Raw genomic sequence first — 11,882 nt, 5'->3', positions numbered from 1 at the left:
TAACTTCCACCCCTATTTCTACTGTCTGTGTAACCTTGGAAATGTCACATGACCTCTCTAAAACAGCTTTCTCAATTGTAAAATAAAAGGTCTGAATCAAGGATGGCAAAAACATCGCATACAGACTTTCTTTTCCCAAATCGTGCCTGGTGCAGACATTGCTAATCCATCAGGACATTTCCCATTAAGCCAGAGCATTTGTGACCTTAGAATCTTTAACATAGCACTCTGGCCTGCTATCACCAACACCGTTCAATTGCTGTTAGTGTGTGAGATAAAAACCTACTTGTTATATCCATACTAGATTACCTCTAAGGCTCTCATGAACCTCTTCAAGAAAAAAAAAAAAAAAATCCAGTGATTGCCAGCATCTGCAGGGTTTTTTGGTTAAGAGAGAAGTAATCAATACTTTTTAACACCCGTATCCCATGCCAAACCTACCTAAATATGCTGGCCTTCTAAAAGGATTTTAAAATGCTAATATTTTAGGGCTTGCTTTACGGTTGATATGATCTCATGTATAAGAATTTCCTCAAAGTAGTCCAATTCTGCTTGACATTGCCAGATAAGTTTTAAAATAAAATAGAAAATTAAGATTTTCAGTTGATAATTCAAATACCTAACTCAATTAACACCTCAATATACTCCACCACCCTGGTTCATTTATCTAGGTCCTCTGACTTCCTAAGGGAGCTACAATAATAGCCTCTTAACCCCTTTTACTTCCTGCCTCTCCCCACTCTGAATACACATTGCTACAGCTCAGATCATCTCAGCCCCTTGATCTAACATCCATGCTAAGGAGAGGCTGCTCACTCTGGCCACAACAAGCTGTGCTTCCATTCACCACCTGTACCCCACCCCCACCCCCACCTCATCACTACTAGCTCTCCCTGGATTAGCAACTCCTTCCCAGGCCAGAATTTTTCTCTAACTTTCCATATTTCAGGCTGACTATAATAAATGCTTCAATGCCCCATCTCAGAGTCCCTAGGTGGGAAATGGTTAAGCACTCAACTACTAACAGAAAAAGTTGGCATCATTAGGGTTGGTGTCACCCGGTGCAGTAAGTCACAGAGTCACCTCACACCCCATCCTTCCCAGCCCTGCTCCTCGCTGCTCCCCACAGCTCCTCCTCTCTCCCATTGGCCAAGGCAGAGACTCTCTTCTCCACCCATTGGCAGGTACCATGGCTCAAACACTTGCACCCTGACTGTTGGGTGACAAGGGGTTGAGGGAAAGTGGTAATGAGTTACCACACTGGGTGATGGATGACACCAACCACTGCCTTGGCAACCTCTTCCCCAGTGGCACCAGCTTCCTGGCCACCTCTGCTGCACAGGTTCTGTGGTCATTTTGGTGTCACCCCCTCGGACAGTGTCGGGGATGTGGTCGGCACTCCTGCATCCACACAGTGATATCATTGGTTCAAACCTACCCAGAAGTGCCTCAGAGAAAGGCCTGCCAATCTGCTTCCAAAACCCAATGAATGTAATAGCTCTACTCTGCACCACATAGAGTCCCCATGAGTCGGAACTGACTCAATGGCAACTGTTTCTTTTTTTTCACCTGCCGCTTCTCAACCTGTAGAAATCTCATCCATCCTTCACTTCCCATATAATTTCCAATGTAACCTTTTCAAACATTAAACTTTCCTGGACTCCTTACACCCCGGATATGATATCACCCCCATTTTAAACCCTTCTCCAAGTCAAAAAATTTTAATGTTGTAGCAAGTCTGGGGCAAGAGGAGTAAGAATAAGTGGTCACATTCAAAACTTTGCACCCTCCCCATTTTTGACGCAGAAACTTATCCTAACATGACTACTGTTCACGTGCATCTGGTTTACTCACCTTTTTCTAAGTGTGTTGTTAATGTTGAGGACTTTGCCAGCAGAGTACCTTCAGCCAGCCCACTACTGTATGAGGTAAGCAGAGAGAACGGCTTTCAACCGACATGCTTTTCCTGTTGGTACTAGGGATTCCTGACCCTTATGTCAGGGAAAACACTGCACAGGAAAGATGGGAGCTGAAATTTTGAGGTCTTTTGTGTGTGTGTGTGTGTGCGCGCGCGCGCACGCTCATGCTTTAGGTGAATGTTTAGACCAAATTAGCTTCTCATTAAACAGTTAATACATAAATTGTTTTGCGACATTGGCAGCCAACCCCAATATTTGTCAATATGCTCCCTTTCTCCACCTCTGGTTCCCTGTTTCCATTCACCCAGTTTTCCTGTCCCTTTCTACCTTCTCGTCTTTGCTTTGGGGCTGGTGTGTCTATTTAGTCTCATATACGTGATTGAACTACGAAGCATGTTCCTCACATGTTATCTTTGGCCCTATGGACCTAACCTTTGGCTGAGGGATGAACCTCTGGAGTGACTTCAGTACTGGGTTAAAAGTGTGTCTGAGGGCCATATTCTCCGGCTTTCTCAAGTCTCTGTCAGACCAGCAAGTCTGGTCTTTTTTGTATGTGAATTTGAATTTTGTTCTACATTTTTCTTCCCCTCTGTCCAGGACCCTCTATTGTGATTCCTGCCACAGCAGTCAGTGGTGGTAATTGGGCACTGTCTAGTTGTCCTGGGCTCAGTTTAGCGGAGGTTGTGGTAGTTGTGGTCCATTTGTCCTTTCGAGTACTCTTTCCCTTCTGTCTTTGGTTTTCTTCATTCTCCTTTGCTTCAGCTGGGATGGGACCAGTAGATGTATTTTAGATGGCCGCTCGAAGGTTTTTAAGACCCCAGATGCTACTCACCACAGTTGGATGTAGAACATTTTCTTTATAGACTATGTATGCCAATTGAGCTAGACGTCCCCTGAGACCGTGGTCTCCAGCCCTCAGCCCAGTAGCTTGGTCCCTCAGGGAGTTTGGATGTGTCTGTGAAGTTTCTATGACTTTACACTGATCAAGTTATGCTGACTTCCCCAGTATTATATACTGTCTTACCCTTCACCAAAGTTACCACTTATCTACTATCTAGTTAGTGTCTTCTACTCCCCACGCCCCCATAACCATCAAAAATTGTTTCTTTCTGTGTGGAAACATCATGTGTTTTTATAATAGCAATCTCATACGGTATTTGTCCTTTTGTGGTTGGCTTATTTCACTCAGCATAATGCTCTCCAGATTCATCCAGGTTATGAGATGTTTCACAGGTTGATCGTTGTTCTTTATCATTTCATAGTATTCTACTGTGTGAATGAATGTACCACAGTTTGTTTATCCATTAATCTGTTGATGGGCACTTAGTTTGTTTCCATCTTTTTACTATTGTGAATAGTGCTACGATGAACATGTGTGTGCATGTATCTATTCATGTGACGGCTCTTATTTCTCTAGGATATAGTCCTAGGAGTGGGACTGCTGGATGATACGGTATTTCTATTTCTAGCTTTTTAAGGAAGTGCCATATCATTTTCCAAAATGATTGAACCATTTTTCATTCCCACCAGCAGTGTCTAAGAGTTCCAATCTCCCACAACCTCTCCTATAATTGTTATTTTCTTTTTTTTTTTTCTGATTCATCACAGTAATGTCGAGGTGAGATGGTATCTCATTGTAGTTTTGATTTGCATTTCTCTAATCACTACTGATTGAGAGCATTTCTTCATGTGTCTGTTAGCCATGTGAATATCCTCGGTGAAGTGTCTGTTCATATTCCTTGCCCATTTTTTAATTGGATTATTTGTCTTTTTATTGTAGAGGTGTTCGATTTTCTTACAGATTTTAGAGATTAAACCTTTGTCATATATGTCATAGCCAAAATTTTTTTCCCAGTCTGTAGATTCTCTTTTTACTCTTTTGGTGAAGTCTTTTGATGAGCATAAGTGTTTAATTTTTAGAAGATCCTATCTATTTAGCTTATCTTCTGGTGTTTGTGTGTTGTTAATTGTGGTTTATATCTTATTTATGCTATATATTAGGGCCCCTAGCATTTATTCTATTTTTTCTTCCATGATCTTTATAATTTATGGCTTTATATTTAGGTCTTTGATTCATTTTGAATTGGTTTTTGTGTATGGTGTGAGATATGGGTTCTGTTTCATTTTTTTACAGGTGAGCATCATGTCTTGCCAGCACCATTTGTTAAAAAGACTCTCTTTTCCCCCATTTAATGGACTTTGGGTCTTCGTCAAAGATAAGGCGGCCAAAGGTGGATGGACTTACACCTGGATTCTCGATTCAGTTCCACTGGTCAATGTGTCTGTCATACCAGTACAAGGCTGTTTTGACTACCGTAGCTGTATATTAGGTTCTGAGGTCAGATAGTGCAAGTCCTCCTACTTTGTTCTTCTTCTTCAATAATGCTTTGCTTATCTAGACCTCTTTCCATATAAAGTTAATGATTAGCTTTTCCATTTCATTAAAGAATGCTGTTGGTATTTGGATTGGGATTGCATTGTATTTGTAGATTGCTTTGAATAGAATTGATATTTCACAATGTTGAGTCTACCTATCCATGAGCATGGTATGTTTTTCCATTTATGTAGGTCTCTTATTTTCTTGCAGTAGTGTTTTGAAGTTTTCTTTGTATAGGTCTTTTATGTCCCTGATTAGATTTATTCTTATTTTATCTTTTTAGGGGCTGTGATAACTAAGGTTGTGTGTCACCTTGGCTGGGCCATGATTCTCAGTGGTTTGGCGGTTATGATGTACTTTGGAAATTATATAACAATGTGATCACTTCCATAATGGGACCTGCTGTGAGTTGCCAATCAGTTGAACGGGAGTTTCCTTAGGAGAGTGGCCTCCATCCAATAGAGACAGACTTTCTGGCAAAGCTTATGGGCTTTTGCTCACTCTGGATCCTGCAGCTGGCTCTGGTTCTTGGGACTTAATCTAGCAGCATACCTGCCACGTTGCCTGCCAATTTGGGGATTCATTGGTCTTCGCAGCCTGTGAGCCAGATCCCTGCTATCTGACCTGCTTATCTTGGGTTTACAAGCCCCTGCAGCTGGGTGAATTGGAAGAAGCCTCCAGATTGAACCACGGATTTGGGACGTTCCGGCCTGTACAACTGTGTGAGCCATTTCCTTGATATAAATGTCTCCGTATATATCTTTATACACTTTACTGGTTTTGCTTCTCTAGAGAACCCAAACTAAGACATTTGGTACTGAGAGTGGTTTTTAAGGGTGAGTTTTCTGAATTAGTCCTCAAGTCCAGTTAGTCTAAAAGAAGTCGATGACTCTGCTTCCAGTAGTAAGAGGGCACTTCTAATCCATGGAGTGAGGTGGCAATAGAAACACATAAAATACCACCACCAATAGATCAGGTATTGGTGAAAGGCAAGGCTCTGGGTGACTGCATGTGTGATACCTTTCTACAATTTTGTCAGAATGAGAAACAAAAGGAAGCTGGTTGGTTGGTTCTACTTTCACTAGACAAAATGGCAAAAGAAAGAGATGAGCTCAGGGCCTCATGGTCAAAGTTCAAACATCACGTAAATGACCTCAAACTTTCCACTTGTGCCTTGAAAAAAAAGCCTTATTTCTCGTAGTAACACAGCTGATATTGCCAAAAACCAAACCTGAAGTCTTATCATAAGAGTGGCTAGATTACAACACCAACTCAATTCCCAACCTCAAGTGGTGTCTGAAGTTAAAGTGAGGGCATTGATTGGGGAGAAATGGGATCCTGAAACTTGGGATGGGTACATATGGGCAGATAATCAGGAAGCTGGAGACACTGAGCCCCTAAATTCCCTTGAATCACTTCTACCAACAGAACCAGCCCTCTCACTCCCATCTTTGTCTGCTAAGCCACCCTCCCCAGTAAAACTATTAGCCCCTCCAACCCCTTCTGATGAGATTAGCCCAGCTGTGTCTAAACAGCCTTTGTCTGAGTCATTGCCTGGGCATCACCTGAGGTAAATGCCTTATAAGACAATGCCAAATGTTCTCAAAACACATCCCCATCACAGATTTTGGCTTCTAGACCTATAACTAGACATAAATCCCAGTGAACCCCAAAAAGTGAAGAACGAAGTGTGACCCAGGAGGAGGTACACTACACTCCAAAAGAACTGTTTGACTTTTCTAATATGTACAAATAGATACCTGACAAATATGTGTGGGAATGGCTATTAAGGGTGTGGGATAATGGTACAAAGAACATAAAGATATGGGCCCACTAAGCTCAGATTCTTCATTCAGTGTTTCAGCTCAAGAAGTTAGGAAAAGATCTAATAGTTCATTTCGCTGGGTCACTGAAGCATGGATTATGCGGTAGTCTACACTAAATCAAGTTGAAGTACCAGACTGCCTTGATATACTGTAGAAGGTATCCAAAGATTTAGGGAAATTGGCATGTTAGAGTGGATTTATCAGGTTAGACCCACAAACCCACACTGGAGTACACAAGGACACACCTTTTTCCATAATGGAAGGAAACATATTTGTGAAGGGAGCCCCAGAATTCTTGAAGACTGCTATGATTACTATTTTATGTAAGTCAGGTTTGACAGTGGGAACTGCCCCAACTGAATTAAGACACCAACTAAAATGGGGCTGATTGGACCACATGGTAATAGGGGCCAAGTGGTGGCATTCAATCAACAAAGACAAGGTTGGCACATTTACTGTTCTGGACAGTGGAGTCAAAGCAGTAATCAGAATAGCCTGACTCGTATGGACTTAACAGCACTGGTTACTTAGTCATGGTGTCCCTACAAGAGAAATAGATAGGAAATCTACTAAATATTTACTTGATCTGTACAAGTGGAAGAATTCTACGTCAAGCGAACGGCAGTCTAACTTGAATCACCAGAATAGAAGCACAGCCCCTAAGTCAATTCCTAGACTTGAGCAAATTTAAAGAACCACAACCCCTTGAATGAAGTGGTGGCCGGTCCCCTTGAAGAAGGTCTTCAATACACTGCCAAAAACTTATACTTTTAATCTTTCTCCTAGCCTTCCTCAAAGGAATCTATGGCCTTTTATGAGAGTTACTATTTATTGGGGAAAAGCAAATAATTAGACTTTTTGGGGATTACTGGATACTGGCTCTGAACTGACACTAATTCCAGGAGGCCCAAAACATCGCTGAGGACCACTAGTCAGAGGGGGGCATATGGAGGTCAGGTTATTAACATTGCCTTGGCTCATGTCCCTCTCATAGTAGGTCCAGTGGGTTCCTGAATCCATCCTATAGTGATTTCCCCTGTTTCAGAGTGCATAATTAGAATAGATATACTCAGTAACTGGCAGAACCCCCACAATGGATCCCTGATAAGTGGAATAAGGGCTATTATGGTGGGAAAAGCCAAGTGGAAGCCATTAGAACTGCCCCTACCTAGGAAAATAGTAAATCAAAAGCTATATTGCATTCCTGGAGGGATTGTACAGATCACTACCACCATCACAACTTGAAGAATGCAGAATGTTGTTTCCCACCACATCCCCATTCAAGTTGCCTATTTGGCCTGTGCAGAAAACAGATGGATCTTGGAGAATGACAGTGGGTTATTAAAAACTTAACCAGGTGGTGACTCCAATTGCAGCTGCTGTTCCAGATATAGTTTCATTGAGCAAATTAATCCATCTCCTGGTACCTGATATGCAGCTATTGATTTGGCTAATGCCTTTTTCTTCATGCCTGTTTTGAAGGACCACCAGAAGCAGTTTGCCTTCAGCTGTCAAGGTCAGCAATACACCTTCAGTTGCCTACCTCAGATCTATATCAACTCTCAAGCCCTATGTCATAGTTTTGTCTGCAAGGAACTTGATCACCTTTCCCTTCCACAAGACATCACACTGGTCCATTACATTGATGACATTATGCTGATTAGACCTAGGACTGAAGAAGTGTCAATGACTGGACTTATTGTTAAAATATTTTCATGCTAGAGGGTGGGAAATTAATCTGACAAAAATTCAGGTACCTAGGTGATACCAACTAATAATAGACTGGTTCAAACCTATGAATATAAAGGTAAATTTCAAGGTAACCACAAAGAAAGTTAACAAACCTACTCATCAAAATAAAGAAGAAAAACATAAAGTCTCAGTAAAAACAAAATCTGCAAAGACAAAAGATATGAAAAAAAAATCCACAAACAAAAGGAATTCAGCACATGAGAGTAAGAGGAACAAATAAAACATCAGCACTACAAAATGACAGCAATGAACTCACACCTATCGATAATTACGCTGAATGTAAATAGCCTAAATGCACCCATAAAGAGACAGAGAGCAACAGAATGGATTAAAAAAAAAACAAGATCCATCAATATGCTGTCTACAAGAGACACACTATAGAAACAAAGACTTAAATTTATTAAAAATCAAAGAATGGAAAAAAAAATATATCAAGCAAAGAGCCACCAAAAAAGAGCAGGAGTGGCAATATTAATCTCAGATAAAATAGACTTTAAACCAAAATCCACCACAAAAAGCAAAGAAGAGTACTATATAACGATTAAAGGGATGAGCCATCATGAAGACATAACCATAATAAACATCTACGCACCCAATGACAGGGCTCCAAAATACACAAAACAAACTCTAACAGTACTGAAGACACATTGACAGTTCTATAATAATAGTAGAAGACTTTAATACACCACTCTCAGTAAAGGACAGAACATCTGGAAAGAAATTTAACAAAGATACAGGAGAGCTAAAGGGCACAATCAGCCCACTTGACCTCATAGTCATATGTAGAACACTCCACAAACAGCTGCAAAGTACACATTTTTTTCCAAAGCACATGGAATGTTCTCCAGAATAGACCACATCTTAGGCCACAGAGAACCCTCAACGAAATCCAAAACATGGAGATAATACAAAGTATCCTCCCTGGCCCCAATGCCATCAAGGTAGAAATTAACAACAGGAAGAGCAAGAAAAAAAAATTTAATACATAGAAACTGAATAACACCCTGCTTAAAAACCACTGGGTAATAGAAGAAATCAGAGATGAAATTAAAAAATTCCTAGAATCAAATGAGAATGAAAACACATCATACCAAAACATTTGGGACACAGCAAAAGCAGTCCTCAGAGGTCAATTTACAGCAATAGATGTACACATCAAAAAAGGAGGGACAAAATCAAAGCATTAGCTATAAAACTTGAAATGAAAGACAGCAGCAAAAAAGGCCCATAGCCACAAGAATAAGGGAAATAATAAAAATCAGAGCAGAAGTAAATGAAATAGAGAATAGAAAAACAACAGAAAGAATCAACAAAACCAAAAGTTGGTTCTTCAAAAGAATCAACAAAATTGACAAACCACTAGCTAAACTGACAAAAAAAATTCAGGTGCCTTCTACCTCAATGAAATTTCTAGGGTTCCAGTGGTGTGGGGCACGTCTAGATATTCCTTCTAAAGGAATATCTATTTGGCCCCTCCCAAAACTAAAAAGGAGGCACAATGCCTAGTGTGCTCCTTTATATTTTGGAGGCAACATATTCCTCATTTGGGAGTGCTACTCTGCCCTATTTATCCCATGACTCGAAAAGCTGCTATTTTGAGTGGGGTCCAGAACAAGAGAAGGCTCTGCTACAGGTTCTGGCTGCCATGCAAGCAGCTCTGCCACTCGGGCCATATGATCCAGCTGATCCAGTGGTGGTTGAAGTGGCAGTGACAGATAGAGATGCTCTTTAGAGTCTTTGGCAGATCCCTATTGGTGAATCAAGCACAAACCCTTAGGATTTTGGAGCAAAGCCCTGCCATCATCTGCAGATAACTATTCTCCTTTTGAGAAACAGCTTTTTGCTTATTACTGGGCCTTAGCAGAGACTGAATGCTTAACCATGGGCCACTGAGTCACCACGTGGCTTGAGCTGCCCATCATGAACTCTGTGTTGTCTGACCCACAGAACCATAAAGTTGGACATGCACAGCAGCACTCCATCATTAAACGGAGGTGGTATATACGAGATAGGGCCTGAGCAGGACCTGAAGGCACAAGCAAGTTGCGTGAGTATGTGGCCCAAGTGCCTATGGTTTCCACTCCTGTCACATTACCTTCCATCTCCCAGTCTGCACCTATGGCCTCATGGGGAGTTCCTTATCATCAGTTAATGAGGAAGAGAAAACTCTTGCCTGGTTTACAGATGGTTCTATACAATATGCAGACACCACTCAAGAGTGGATGCAGCAACACTACAGCCCCTTTCTGGGACCTTCCTGAACGACAGTGATGAAGGGAAATCCTCCCAACGGGCAGAACTTCGAGAAGTGCACTTGGTTGTTCACTTTGCTTGGAAGAAGAAATGGCCAGACGTGTGATTGTATACTGATTCATGGGCTCTGGCCAATGGTTTGGCTGGATGGTCAGCGGCATGGAAAGAACATGATTGGAAAATTGGAGACAAGGAGGTATGGGGAAGAGATATGTGGATAGGCCTCTCTGAATGGGCCAAAGAAATGAAGATATTTGTGTCTCATGTGAATGCTCACCAAAGGGTGACCTCTGCAGAGGAGGATTTCAACAATCAAATGGATAGGATGATGCGTTCTGTGGAAACCAGTCATCCTCTTTCACTAAACAGTCCTGTCATTGCCCAATGGGTTCATGAACAAAAGTGGCCATGGTGGCAGGGATGAAGGTTATACATGAGCCCAGAAACATGGACTTCCACTCACCAAGGCCAACTGGGCTACAGCCACAGCAAAGTGCCAATCTGCCAGTAGCTGAGACCAACACTGAGTTCCAATATGGCACCACCCCTCAAGGTGGTGATGGGTTGTTTATGTTGGACCACGTCCATCATGGAAAGGGCAGTGTTTTGTTCTTACTGGAATAGACACGTACTCTGAATATAAATTTGCCTTCTCTGCATGCAATGCTTCTGCCAAAACTACCACCCACGGGCTTACAGAATGCCTCATCCACCATCATGGTATCCCACACAGAATCACCTCAGATCAAGCGACTCACTTCAGAGCAAATGAAATGCATCAGCGGGCCTGTGCTCACGAAATTCACTGGTCTTACTATGTTCCCCATCATCCTGTAGCAGCTGGCTTGATAGAACAATGGAATGGCCTTCTACAGACACAATTATGGTGCCAGCTAGGTGGCAATGCCTTGCAGGGTTGGGGTAATGTTGTCCAGGAGGCTGTATATGCTCCAAGCCAGTGTCTTTCATTATTGTAGATTTTGTGTTTACTGAGTCTTTATGTTTTTCTTCTTTATTTTGATGAGTACTTTCTTTGTGGTCACTTGAAATTTACCCTTATTTTCCTGAGTTTGAACCAGTCTTTTATTACTTGATATCGTCTTAACTTCCTTTCCATTTGAAAGTTCTGTCCTACACTGTGTATTCCCTTTTATTGTTCTGATGCTGTTGTCATTTACAGATTGATGTCTCTAGTTTCCTGTTTTGAATCTTTTTGTTTTGTTTTAGCCTTGAGAGTTCATTACCTAGGTTGGTATTTGGTTGGTACTGATCTGTGTCCTAGATTCAGGTTGCTCTCTGGTGCTGTTGGTTCTCTAACCAAAGGACTCCCTTTAGTAATTCTTTTAAGTTTGATTTTGTTTTTACGTATTCCCCTAATTTCTGTTTATCTGGAAATGTCCTAATTTCACCGTCGTATTTGAACAAGAGTTTTGCAGGATTTATTATTCTTGGTTGGCAGCTTTTTTTTTCCTTTCCAAGTTTTATATATATATAATTCCATTGCCTTCTTGCCTGCATGGTTTCTGCTGAGTAATCAGAGCATAGCCTTACTCTTTCCTCTTCGTATGTGATTTTTTTTTTTTTTCTCAAGCTGCTCTCAGAATTCTTTGTGTTTGGTTTTGGCAAGTGTGACTATGATATGTTTTGGTGGCTTTCTTTTCGAGTTTTTCCTACATGGGGTTCACCGAGCTTCTTGGATGGTCAGTTTTCATCTTTCATGATATTAGGTTTTCTGTCGACAACTCTTCAGTGATG

Source organism: Elephas maximus, chromosome 15, assembly GCF_024166365.1.
Source record: "Elephas maximus indicus isolate mEleMax1 chromosome 15, mEleMax1 primary haplotype, whole genome shotgun sequence".
In the NCBI taxonomy this organism is placed as follows: Eukaryota; Metazoa; Chordata; class Mammalia; order Proboscidea; family Elephantidae; genus Elephas; species Elephas maximus.
This window is presented reverse-complemented; position numbering follows the sequence as displayed.